The sequence below is a fragment of the Aegilops tauschii genome, chromosome 1 (assembly GCF_002575655.3).
Source record: "Aegilops tauschii subsp. strangulata cultivar AL8/78 chromosome 1, Aet v6.0, whole genome shotgun sequence".
Taxonomy (NCBI): domain Eukaryota; kingdom Viridiplantae; phylum Streptophyta; class Magnoliopsida; order Poales; family Poaceae; genus Aegilops; species Aegilops tauschii.
The window spans coordinates 307,290,770-307,304,953 of NC_053035.3; the positions used below are offsets into that span (position 1 = coordinate 307,290,770).

The following is a 14,184-nucleotide window of genomic DNA, read 5'->3' on the forward strand; positions in this document are numbered from 1 at the left end:
GAAGATGCTTGTACCGTTGAACTAGGCATGTTAGTTTTTGAAGAATGTTCAAGTTTTATCCTCTTCATTTCACATGGAGCTATGCAATCCCAACATGATTTCATAATCACTTTTATTTCTCTTTATTGAAAAGTGTTCTAGGTTTTTCCTCGTTGGGAATTGAAATTTTATATTCTTTCATATCAATTATTGCCCCTGCAGTTCTTAGAAAATGTCTTCCCAATATAATTGGACATAGAGGGTTAGGTTTCATATCCGTAACAATAAAATCTACATGAAGATAATAATATTGGCAAGCACAAGAATATCTTCAACCTTCCAATTGGTTTCTTTATGGTGCTATCTACCAAGTGGACATTAAGTTCACATTTAGTAAGGGGTTTTAATCCAAGTGCATCATATGGCTTTTTAGAAATTATGGATACACTTGCACCTAATTGAGCATCATAGGTAAAGTTATTAATGCTAATATTTATGGATGGTCCCAACCATCTTCCAACTTCCTAGGGATCAAAGCTTCTTTATTATATTTCTCTTCCCAATCAAATAAGACAACTTCACATATATATTTAGACTAGCCACAATGGGTAGTAACATAGGCATGTTACTAGTCTATGTTACTACCTCTATAGTGGGGAGTAACATATGTGTGATAACATGCAACACTTCATTTATTAGCCTATAGACACATCTTGCCTTGATATGTGTGATGTTACTCATACTACTAGTAACTAGCTATGTTACCACTTTCCTCTCTTTCTTCATTTATTGCTTGCACATCATCTATCTTATCTATATATGTGTGATGTTACTACCTATGTTACTCCCACTGTGGTAGTCTTAGGCTGGTCATAGGGGGAGTAACTTATACTAGTGTCATGCATATGACACTAGTCTGAGTTACTACCTTCATAGTGCAAAGTAACATAGTAGTAGTGTCATAGATTGCTTCATTTATTAGCTCATAGACTCATTTTGCCTTGGAAAGCGCTATGTTACAGTAACATATTATGTTACCACAAGCACCTCTTTCCTCATTAAATACTTGCCACATAAGCAAAATTGTCCTTGTATGTGTTAAGTTACTATCTAAGTTACCCCCACTATGGCTAGCCTTAGTAGTGTTATAATTAAATTCAACACCCTCTGAATCAGTGGGATCATCAATGCCTAAAATTTTAACCTCTTCAAATCCACTTTTCTCAAGAATTTCAGATTCACGGTTGTCCTCTCTCTCTCCCCCCCCTCTCCCCTCTCTCCCTCCCCCTCTCTCTCCCCCTCCCTCCCTCTCTCCCCTCCCTCCCTCTCCCTCCCTCCCTCCTCTCTCTCTCTCTCTAGCATAGAGGTTTCCCATTTCTAGATAAGAGGACTTCAAAGCTGAGACGGTCATTTGAATATTGTTAAACTTGTTAGCATAAGAATTTGAAAATCATTTAATCAATTCTTCATCAACATGATGGTAAGTCAACTTAGCATTTATAAGAGGATATTCAGAGGTATGGATTCAATTAAGGTTGGCGCTAGGATTAGATTCAAGTTTTGTTGCAATTCTACCTAAAAGCATAGCTTGGGTGCCAAAAAAATTGACAGAGAAGATCCAATAAGAGTTGACTCTTACTCTAGCCTTTTTATACTCTCATTCATTGCACCAACTTGTTCCAAAAAAATTTAATACAGTAGTGTGCTCATCTACGTCTTTTTCTAAAATAACCCCTTTATATAGGTTTCTATAAGGATCTTTTTTTTACTATTTACTATAGAGCAACAGCCCCACAGCCTTCTTATTCCAGAAATTTTTGCCCAGGGTTGTTTAAATCCGCTCCCACCGGGAGTCAAACCCAGGACCTTGGGTGCTACTAAGGTCGCCGCAACCACTAGGCTACAGGCCCGTTCACTTTCTATAAGGATTGTTGTTGAAATTATTTCTAGCAATGAAATTGACATCAACATTGTCTTTATTTTACTCAACCATATCACAAACAGAAACATCATTGGAACTAGAACCATTACTTTTCATGGACAACATAGACATAATCATATCAATTTTCTCATACAAGCTACCAACTTCCTCTATGGAGTTTACCTTCTTTGATGTTGGAGCTCTCTCAGTATGCCATCGAGCATAGTTTCTCATCATGTTGTCCAATAGGGCTTTAGCATTTGCTTGAGTCATGTTCATAAAAGTTCCATTTGTGGCTGAATTTAAAAGATTCCTTGTCAAAACATCAAGTCCAGCATAAAAGTATGAAGCATTAGCCAATCATCTAGTCCATGACTTGGGCAATTTCTAAGCATGCTTTTCATTCTTTCCCATGATTGTGCTAAGTGTTGATAGCATTTCTAAATTGTATTATCTTAGCAGGAGGATGCTACTTGTGAACTGCGTTGGGATTTCCCCGAAGAGGAGAGGATGAAAAAACGGAGTAACGCCTTAAGCAAGATGACATGATGTAGACAAGATAAATTTAAGTATGAATAAACCCCATCCTTTTACCCTTAATAGCAACGATACATACGTGTCATGCCCCCTTCTATCATTGGGACTGAGCACCGTAAGATCGAACCCATTACAAAACACCTCTCCCATTGCAAGAAAAATCAATCTAGTTGGCCAAACCAAATCAATAGATCGGAGAGAAATACGAAGCTATAGTAATCATGCATAAAAGAGTTTAGAGATAACTCAAATAATATTCATGGATAGATCTGATCATAAACTGACAATTCATCGGATCCCAACAAACACACCGCAAAAAGTCATTACATCGAATAGATCTCCAAAGAGAGAGAATAAGTCATCTAGCTACTAACTATGGACTCGTAGGTCTGTGGTAAACTACTCAAGCATCATCGGAAGGGCAGCAAGGTTGATGTAGAGCCCCTCCGTGATCAATTCCCTCTTTGACAGAGTACCGAAGAAGGCCTCCAGATGGGATCTCATGGTTCTGGAACTTGCGGCGGCGGAAAAAGTATTTCGGTGTCTCTATGATGTCAGGGGAATATTTGAGTATTTATAGAGGTGGAATTAGGGTTGGATGTGCCATGAGGGGCCCACAAGCCTAGGGGCACACCCCTAGGGCTTGTCGCTCCCTCGTGGCTCTTCTGGCCTTCTCTCGAACCTTATAGGGTCTCTTCTGGTCCATAAAAATTAATCCAAAGTTTTTCTCCGTTTGAACTTCGTTTGATATTAATTTTCTGAAAAGCGAGAAACATGCAAAAAAAACAGCAACTCGCACTGGGCACTAAGTTCATAGGTTAGTCCCAAAAATGATACATAATTGCATATAATGACATGTAAAGCATCCAAGATTGATACTATAATAGCATGGAACGATAAAAAATTATAGATACATTGGAGATGTATCAGAGGATAGTACTTTCCAACAAAAAATATTTCCATTTGTCTCAAGAATCAATGTTACCTCTAGGTAAAGGTTGGAATCATTCATTAGCCCTAGCTCTTAGTGAAAAATGAAACAATTTAACAAAGTTGTGCAAACAAGAAGTAGCATCTTTACTAAAAAATTTATGAATTGTTCGTTCATAACCAAGTTAAGCAAACGAGGCTAATATCATAAGATTCGACACTAATAGTGGGTGCTGTGATAGGTGTTCTCGTGATGTCATTACTGTTGGTGGTAGAGAAGTCTTTCAACATCACATTTTCACCAATGGTACCCATTACAACTACTAGACAAAAATTGGCTATTTGCTGAAATTATAAATACTTCTGCAGTTTCTAACAACTTCGCAAAAGGAAAACACTAACAATGATTAAAAATGTGCAACTAGACAAGAGATAAAACAACAAAAATAATAAAGTCAATATAGAACCTATCGCAAATATGCCTCCCCGGCAACGCTGCAAGAAAAATTGTTGATGACAGGTTGAGAAGAAGATGTCTCCTAGCTTTGCTGGGCTCCATGGTGTGGGATTTTGTAGCACGCAACAAGTTTTCCCTCGGTGAGAAACTCGGGTATTGATGCGGCTTGAACTACGTCGACATTTTCCCAAAGAGGAAGGGATGATGCAGCACAACTACGGTAGGTATTTCCTTCAGTGATGAGACCAAGGTTATCAAACCAGTAGGAGAACCACGCAACACCACGTAAACAACTCCTGCACACAAAGAACAAATAAGCAACCCGACGTAGGAGAGGGGTTGTCAATCCCTCACGGGTAAAAAGATAGGTAAAATTGTAGTATATTGGATAAATAGATCTCGTGGGGCGTGAGATAAAATAAATAAATAAAAATTGCAGCAAGGTATGTTTGTATTTTTGGATTAATAGATCTAAAAATAAAAGCAAATAGAAATAGATCGTGAAGGCAAATATAATAAAGAAGAGACCCGGGGGCCGTAGATTTCGCTACTGGTTTCTCTCGAGAAAAATAGCATACGGTGGGTAAACAAACTACTGTTGGGCAATTGATAGAACTTCAAATACTCATGACGATATCCAGGCAATGATCATTACATAGGCATCACGTCCAAGATTAGTAGACCGTCTCCTGCCTGCATCTACTACTATTACTCCACACATCGACCGCTATCCAGCATGCATCTAGTGTATTAAGTTCATGGAGAAACGGAGTAATGCAATAAGAATGATGACATGATGTAGACAAGATCTATTTATGTAGAAATAGACCTCATCTTGTTATCCTTAATAGCAATGATACATACGTGTCGGTTCCCCTTCTGTCACTGGGATCAAGCACCGTAAGACCGAACCCATCACAAAGCACCTCTTCCCATGGCAAGAAAAATCGATCTAGTTGGCCTAACTAAACCAAAGATTCGAAGAAGAAATACTAGGCTATAAGTAATTGATACGTCTCCAACGTATCTATAATTTTTGATTGTTCCATGCTATTATATATTCTGTTTTGGATGTTTAATGGGCTTTATTATACACTTTTATTATTATTATTGGGACTAACCTATTAACCCAAGGCCCAGTGCAAATTGCAGGTTTTTTGCCTATTTCAGTGTTTCGCAGAAAAGGAATATCAAAAGGAGTCCAAACGGAATGAAACCTTCGGGAGCGTGATTTTTGGAACAAACGTGATCCAGAGGACTTGGAGTGGACGTCAAGAAATGAACGAGGAGGCCACAAGGCAGGGAGGCGCACCTGCCCCCCTGGGCGTGCCCCCCACCCTCGTGGGCCCCTCGTAGCTCCACCGACCTACTTCTTCCTCCTATATATACCTACGTATCCCGAAAACATCCAGGAGCACCACGAAACCCTATTTCCACCACCACAACCTTCTGTACCTGTGAGATCCCATCTTGGGGCCTTTTCCGGCGCTCCGTCGGAGGGGGCATCAATCACGGAGGGCTTCTACATCAACACCATAGCCTCTCTGATGATGTGTGAGTAGTTTACCTCAGACCTTCGGGTCCATAGTTATTAGCTAGATGGCTTCTTCTCTCTCTTTGTATCTCAATACAAAGTTCTCCTCGATCTTCTTGGAGATCTATTCGATATAATTCTTTATGCGGTGTGTTTGTCGAGATCCGATGAATTGTGGGTTTATGATCAAGATTATCTATGAACAATATTTGAATCTTCTCTGAATTCTTTTATGTATGATTGGTTATCTTTGCAAGTCTTTTCGAATTATCAGTTTGGTTTGGCCTATTAGATTGATCTTTCTTGCAATGGGAGAAGTGCTTAGCTTTGGGTTCAATCTTGCGTTGCACGATCGCAGTGACAGAAGGGGAAACGACACGTATTGTATTGTTGCCATCGAGGATAAAAAGATGGGGTTTATATCATATTGCTTGAGTTTATCCCTCTACATCATGTCATCTTTCCTAATGTGTTACTCTGTTCTTATGAACTTAATACTCTAGATGCATGCTGGATAGCGGTCGATGTGTGGAGTAATAGTAGTAGATGCAGGCAGGAGTCGGTCTACTTTTCACGGACGTGATGCCCATATACATGATCATGCCTAGATATTCTCATAACTATGCACTATTCTATCAATTGCTCGACAGTAATTTGTTCAGCCACCGTAATACTTATGCTATCTTGAGATAAGCCACTAGTGAAACCTATGGCCCCCGGGTCTATTTTCCATCATATTAATCTCCCGTCAACTAGCTATTTTTACCGCCGTTTATTTTGCAATCTTTACTTTTAATATTTATCATAAAAATACCAAAAATATTATCTTATCATCTCTATCATATCTCACTTTTGCAAGTGGCCGTGAAGGGATTGACAACCCCTTTATCGCGTTCGTTGCAAGGTTCTTATTTGTTTGTGTAGGTACGAGGGACTTGCGTATGGCCTCCTACTGGATTGATACCTTGGTTCTAAAAAACTAAGGGAAATACTTACGCTACTTTGCTGCATCACCCTTTCCTCTTCAAGGGAAAACCAACGCATGCTCAAGAGGTAGCAAGAGGGATTTCTGGCGCCGTTGCCAGGGAGTCTACGCACAAGTCAAGACATACCAAGTACCCACCACAAACTCTTAACCCTCGCATTACATTATTTGCCATTTTCCTCTCGTTTTCCTCTCCCCCACTTCACCCTTGCCGTTTTATTCGCCCTCTCTTTCCGTTCGCCTTTTTTTCGCTTGCTTCTTGTTTGCTTGTGTGTTGGATTGCTTGCTTGTCACGATGGCTCAAGATAATACTAAATTGTGTAACTTTGCCAATACCAACAACAATGATTTTCTTAGCACTCTGATCGCTCCTCTTACCGATGCTGAATCTTGTGAAATTAATGCTGCTTTGCTGAATCTTGTCATGAAAGATCAATTCGCCGGACTTCCTAGTGAAGATGCCGCTACCCACCTAAATAGCTTTGTTGATTTGTGCGATATGCAAAAGAAGAAAGATGTGGACAATGATATTGTTAAATTAAAGCTATTTCCGTTTTCTCTTAGAGATCGTGCTAAAACTTGGTTTTCGTCTTTGCCTAAAAATAATATTGATTCATGGAATAAGTGCAAAGATGCTTTTATCTCTAAGTATTTTCCTCCCGCTAAGATTATCTCTCTTAGGAACGATATTATGAATTTTAAGCAACTTGACCACGAACATGTTGCACAAGCTTGAGAGAGGATGAAATTAATGATACGCAATTGCCCTACACATGGTTTGAATTTATGGATGATCATACAAAAAATTTATGCCGGATTAAATTTTGCTTCTAGAAATCTTTTAGATTCGGTCGCGGGAGGCACTTTTATGGAAATCACTTTAGGAGAAGCTACTAAACTCCTAGATAATATTATGGTTAATTATTCTCAATGGCACATTGAAAGATCTACTAGTAAAAAGGTACATGCAATTGAAGAGATTAATGTTTTGAGTGGAAAGATGGATGAACTTATGAAGTTGTTTGCTCCTTCTGATCCTAATGATATGCCTTTGTCTACTTTGATTGAGAATAACAATGAATCTATGGATGTGAATTTTGTTGGTAGGAACAATTTTGGTAACAACGCTTATAGAGGAAATTTTAATCCTAGGCCGTATCCTAGTAATTCCTCTAATAATTATGGTAATTCCTACAACAACTCTTATGGAAATTTTAATACGATGCCCTCTGATTTTGAGACTAGTGTTAAAGAATTTATGATTTCTCAAAAGAATTTCAATGCTTTGCTTGAAGAAAAATTGCTTAAGGTTGATGAGTTGGCTAGGAACGTGGATAGAATTTCTCTTGATGTTGATTCTTTGAAACTTAGATCTATTCCACCTAAGCATGATATCAATGAGTCTCTCAAAGCCATGGGGATTTCCATTAATGAGTGCAAAGAAAGAACCGCTAGGATGCGTGCTAAAAAAGATTGCTTTGTGAAAGCGTGTTCTTCTAGTTTTCATGATAATAAGGATGAAGATCTAAAAATGATTGATGTGTCCCCTATTAAATCTTTGTTTTGCAATATAAATATTGATAATGATGGGACTGGAGATGAGTCAACTTTAGTTAAAAGGCGTCCCAATGATTCGGAGTTTTTAGATCTTGATGCAAAAATTGGTAAAAGTGGGATGGAAGAGGTCAAAATTTACATAGCAATGAACCCACTATTTTGAATTTCAAGGAATTTAATTATGACAATGTTCTTTAATAGATTGTATTTCCTTGTTGCAATCCGTGCTAAATTATTTGCACGCTTATAGTCAAAATAAGGCTTTTACCAAACATATCGTTGGTGCTTTAATGCAATCTTATGAAGAAAAGCTTGAATTGGAAGTTTCTATCCCTAGAAAACTTTATGATGAGTCGGAACCTACTATTAAAATTAAAATTAAAGATCATGAATGCTATGCTTTGTGTGATTTGGGTGCTAGTGTTTCCACGATTCCAAAAACTTTGTGTGATATATTAGGTTTCCGTGAATTTAATGATTGTTCTTTAAACTTGCACCTCACGGATTCCACCATTAAGAAACCTATGGAAAGAATTAATGATGTTCTTATTGTTGCAAATAGGAATTATGTGCCCGTAGATTTCATTGTCTTGATATAGATTGCAATCCTTCATGCCCTATTATTCTTGGTAGACCTTTCCTTAGAACGATTGATGCAATTATTGATATGAAAGTAGGGAATATTAGATTCCAATTTCCGTTAAGGAAAGGCATGGAACACTTTCCTAGAAATAGAATTAAATTACCTTATGAATCTATTATGAGATCCACTTATGGATTGCCTACCAAAGATGGCAATACCTAGATCTATCCTTGCCTTTATGCGTAGCTAAGGGCGTTAAACGATAGCGCTTGTTGGGAGGCAACCCAATTTTATTTTTGTTTCTTGATTTTTGGTTATGTTTAGTAATAAACCTTTGATCTAGCCTCTGGTTAGATGTGTTTTTATGTTTTAATTAGTGTTTGTGCCAAGTAGAACCTATAGGATCTTCTTGGATGATAGTTATTTGATCTTGCTGAAAAAAGTCAGAAACTTTCTGCTCATGAAAACAATTGTTAAAAATCACCAGAACGTGATAAAATACTGATTCCAATTGCAGTAGAACAATAAACAAATTATCTAGGTCGTCCTATTTTGGTAGATTTTTCTGAGTTCCAGAAGTTTGCGTTAGATACAGATTACTACAGACTGTTCTGTTTTTGACAGATTCTGTTTTTCATGTGTTGTTTGCTAATTTTGATGTATCTATGGCTAGTATCGGAGGTTATGAACCATAGAGAAGTTGGAATACATTAGGTTTAACACCAATATAAACAAATAATGAGTTCATTACAGTACCTTGAAGTGGTGTTTTGTTTTGTTTCGCTAACGGAGCTCATGAGATTTTCTGTTGAGTTTTGTGTTGTGAAGTTTTTAAATTTTTGGGTAAAGATTTGATGGATTATGGAACAAGGAGTGGAAAAAGCCTAAGATTGGGGATTCCCAAGGCACCCCAAGGTAAAATCCAAGGACAACCAAAAGCCTAAGGTTGGGGATGCCCCGGAAGGCATCCCCTCTTTTGTCTTCGTCCATCGGTAACTTTACTTGGAGCTATATTTTTATTCACCACATGATATGTGTTTTGCTTGGAGCGTATTGTATGATTTGAGTCTTTGCTTTTTAGTTTACCACAATCATCCTTGATGTACACACCTTTTGGAGAGACACACATGATTTAGAATTTATTAGAATACTCTATGTGCTTCACTTATATCTTTTGAGCTAGATAATTTTGCTCTAGTGCTTCGCTTATATCTTTTAGAGCACGGTGGTGGTTTTATTTTATAGAAATTATTGATCTCTAGTGCTTCACTTATATTATTTTGAGAGTCCTTTTGAACAGCATGGTAATTTGCTTTGGCTATAAAATTAGTCCTAATATGATAGGCATCCAAGTTGAATATTATAAAAAACTTTCATATAAGTGCATTGAATACTAAGAGAAGTTTGATGCTTGATGATTGTTTTGAGATATGGAGATAGTGATATTAAAGTTGTGCTAGTTGAGTAGTTGTGAATTTGATAAATACTTGTGTTGAAGTTTGCAAGTCCCGTAGCATGCACGTATGGTAAATGTTGTGTAACAAATTTGAAACATGAGGTGTTCTTTGATTGTCATCCTTATGAGTGGCGGTCGGGGACGAGCGATGGTCTTTTCCTACCAATCTATCCCCCTAGGAGCATGCGCGTAGTGCTTGGTTTTTTATGACTTGTAGATTTTTGCAATAAGTATGTGAGTTCTTTATGACTAATGTTGAGTCCATGGATTATACGCACTCTCAACCTTCCATCATTGCTAGCCTCTTCGGTACCGTGCATTGCCCTTTCTCACCTTGAGATCAGAACAAAACTTTTGGATTCTCTTTCGCCTATCGGCCGGCTTTAAACAACCTTCACATTTCCTGCTGAGATCCCAAGTCTCCAAGTGGGCCCTCTTGGCCACCTAAGACCTTGGCTTTTTAGAGAATCCCGCTCCTGTGTCGTAGGACTTGTAGCTCGGCAGTCCACCGGGTAGGTTTGTTTATCCTTCCTTTTTCGAGTGTCTTCTTGGAAGAACCCAGGGTTCTAGCCCATTCCCATTCCTAAATCAATAATTCGTAGTGCTTTTGCCTTTCTTGCGTACTCCTGGTGAACCAGTTGCTAGCCATATGTTTAGGAGGCTATTTTCTCCTATTAAGTAAGATTCTTAAGCTTAATAAGCCCAAAGATCGAAAAGTACGGACCATTTTGAAATAAAACCGGACCATTTGTAAATCAAAATAGAAAAAGAAATCTAGCTACTCTCTTCTCTGTCTCCTTCAGAAAAAGAAAGCTAAGGCAATTGGTGTTGAATAAACAAAACCACAGAAGGTGTGGCTTTGGACCCCAAACTCTTCCATGACGCCCTTCTTCTTATAGCGTGGGTAAGTGATCAATACAGAAAAAAATCACACCCATTGGATCCATCCTGATATGATTGGGTGATTTGCACGTTCCCTTAAGAACAAGCACACACACACTAAATCCTGAAAAGAAAGTTAGAAATCACCTTTAGAATCATCAGCCTCTGTCCCTACACTGACTCGCTTATCCGGGATCGATCCTCACTACGGTCCTTTATTTCGAAACGAGGATAGGTCTCTCGCGGAACGAGGTGTAGATTGAGAAGAAAGATGAGCGTATGAGCAGGTTTTAAAGCCTGCAAGTTAAGTTGTTGGCTGCTCTTAGCGATTGAGTGCCAACATGAGACCTATTTGTTAGCTTTGAACCGAGAAGGTCCCTCAACCATAGCGTGATACGAACCAGTGGCTTCCCTACCGAAACCGAAGAAATCCTCTGGGCGGGTTCCTTATCTTTACTTAATACGGAACCACTCGCGCATACACACGTGCGTTACGCGCACGCATGTATCGCGGGAAGCTAACGCGTCGTAAAACGCCTGTTAGATTGCCTGTCACGTACAATCTATCGTGAATGGCTCCTATTCATTCTCTACAGGGGTCTCTGCCCACATGGAAGCGGGGCAGAGATGGATAAGATCAAACACGGGAATAAGAAGCATTTGAAATGCCTTTTTGATCATTTTGATAGAGGGGCTAAAAAAACGAAAGAATGGGTTACATTTTTCATATGCTCTCCTCTTATAGATAGGACGAACAAAGAACAAAGTTTTTCGATCACTTACTTCGCTCGCCCTTTTTTGATCGGTTTTTTTAATGCAAGCCGAAATAGAATACTATAAGTATGAAGTGGACATCTATGGTTTAATTGGAAACATCTCTTTTCTATTTAGATTTTGCCAGTGCCTCCCTTTGTGGCAGAGCGAGCGCCTTGACTAAGATAGATTGACTCTTTCGAGGTAGGTGCCTCCACCCCTTCCAAAAGCTGGTTCACAAGCTGCGGATCCAACGCAGGTTGGGAAAAATCATTGCTCGTATAATCTCACTAAAGAGGGAGCCATTTTCATTGTTACCGTACCGGCTGTTAAAATTAGGTCTGCTTGCCTAGGACTTGATCTTGGTACCAATCCATAACGATCAAAGTTGAATCGTGAGCAAAAAAATAGTTAGAAATGCGTATGAATATATAGCCTAGAGTTGTAGGAGAGAGAATAGACTATATTATGGAATTTTCAAAGTATATATGCATTAAGGAGGGTCTACGTACCGGAACTGATAACATTCGAGATTATGCAGGATTATACACGAAAGATCCTTTTTTGGCCATTTCGTTGGAACTGAGGCCTCTGTCTACCGGCCCGAAAGGAGGGTCTCATGCTTGTAAACTAGCATATATCTTGCACAGAATGAACCTTCCTTCAGTCACAACGAGCCCCCATTTTGGACAGTGATGAGGTAGTCGACGCAATTTGCATGTGTATTTGCGTTCGGAAAGCTCCTATTTCGATTGATATCTCTAGCAAATATATGCGTAGCGTATGTCAAGATAAAGTAAATCAATCCGTATGACGGCAGGGAGCGGAGGCAGCTTCAACTCAAGTGAGGAGCAAGCTTACCTCGGGCGGGTAGATTGATCGGCTCCTTCATATCTCAGGATTTCGCTTAGGCCACCCAGGCCATACCATAGAAAAAAGATCAGTCGAAGAGATCAGCAGGTACGAGGATAACAGAGACAGAGATAAAGGCTTCGTCAGCAGAGACGAGAGCGGGGCCCTTTTGAAAATCAGAAATAAAAGGGGCGATCAACGAATTGACCAGGTGTAAGCAGAGGGAACTGGAGCACAGCCGTTAGGTATTATGACAAAAGGAACCAGCATGTTGCTGCTGAATCTACAGATAGAGAAGAGGGCACGTCTCTTTTTCTAGAAGCCGGTCTATGTTCTTATTCTTAATCGAATTCTAAAGAAACGTCAGTTTCAAATCACTTCCATTGGGCTGAGCGGGTCATACTTCTCGAAAGAAAAGGCCCCTATGAATACTAGTCCACTTGTCATTCTTGGGTCCCTACTTCTCAAGAAAAGTCAACTATCGCTTTCCCTGCTTTCAGGAACTTCCAACTAGTCACTTCAATCGCTTTTGATCTCTTCCGTTTCGCTTTGCTTTCCAGTTTCCGTTTGGGCTTTAGAAGGATTTGGTGTTGCTCATATTTTACAAGAGATACTTACTTATAAATCTGACCATCTTATAGCTCGCCAAGAAATACTTAATGATTAGGGTCGCTCTTTTTTTAACTTTACTTTAGTGGAATTTAACCGGACCTGTTCGTTTTGGCATTTGAGTGTTTTTCATGGTCGATAAAAAAATCTTTTATCCAATCCTACTTTCATTCCAATCATAAAACAAGGGAAAAGATCAAGGGAGAAAACCCTTCCAAGAAAACTAGTAACCAAACCCTGACGAACTTGCATTTGTTGAGCGAAAAGAAGAGTTCAACAGGAAGAACGTATGAAGAGATTGAGATGTTTGGATCTTGGCTATATAAGCGAAGAATGCACGTGAAGTATTCAAGGTACATTCGACTATATCTCATTCTATAGAAACCATTTCTCAATCTATAGAAACCATTTGCTTTAGGTAGACGTGATGGTACTTCCACTATTTTGGCATCTTATGGAACCCAATTCGAGTGAAAAAAAATTCCTATATGCCTTCCCTCCCTCTTTAATGAGGGATGCAAAATAAAAAAGTGAAGTAAGGGTGCCCTGTGGGTATTTGATCTTGCTCCCTGCCCCTTTTTTTCATGGAAAAAGGAAATATCAATTTCTCCATTCATTGAACCCTAGTTCGGGACTGACGGGGCTCGAACCCGCAGCTTCCGCCTTGACAGGGCGGTGCTCTGACCAATTGAACTACAATCCCCGCGGGGTGTATGGCATACCCATTCTTAAATAGAACCATAAGAAGATTCGATTCGTCTTTCGTACTCTAAGAAATAGACGAATCCGAATTTTGCCAATTCGGCAGTTCGATCTATGATTTCACATTCATGGACGTTGATAAGATCCTTCCATTTAGTAGCACCTTAGGATGGCATAGCCTTAACGTTAATGGCGAGGTTCAAAAGAGGAAAGGCTTGCGGTGGATACCTAGGCACCCAGAGACGAGGAAGGGCGTAGCAAGCGACGAAATGCTTCGGGGAGTTGAAAATAAGCTAAAAAGGGAAATATTGAATGAATAGAGCGTAAATTCTGAAACTTTGGTATTTCTTTTTCTTTCGGACAAAATAATTCCCGTAGCAAGAATGGGATTTCCACAACGATCGCAAACCCTTCAGATAGAATCTGAGAATAAAACTCAGAATAAAA

The 14,184-nt window shown here is 39.2% G+C and overlaps 1 non-coding gene across 1 annotated transcript; it reads right to left on the reverse strand.

Annotated features, from left to right (window-relative positions):
• Positions 1-13,664: 13,664 nt before the first annotated feature.
• On the reverse strand, positions 13,665-13,738 carry TRNAD-GUC (transfer RNA aspartic acid (anticodon GUC)). Its single transcript has one exon. It is a non-coding gene; the product is annotated as a tRNA-Asp (tRNA).
• Between the last annotated feature and the right edge of the window lie 446 nt (positions 13,739-14,184).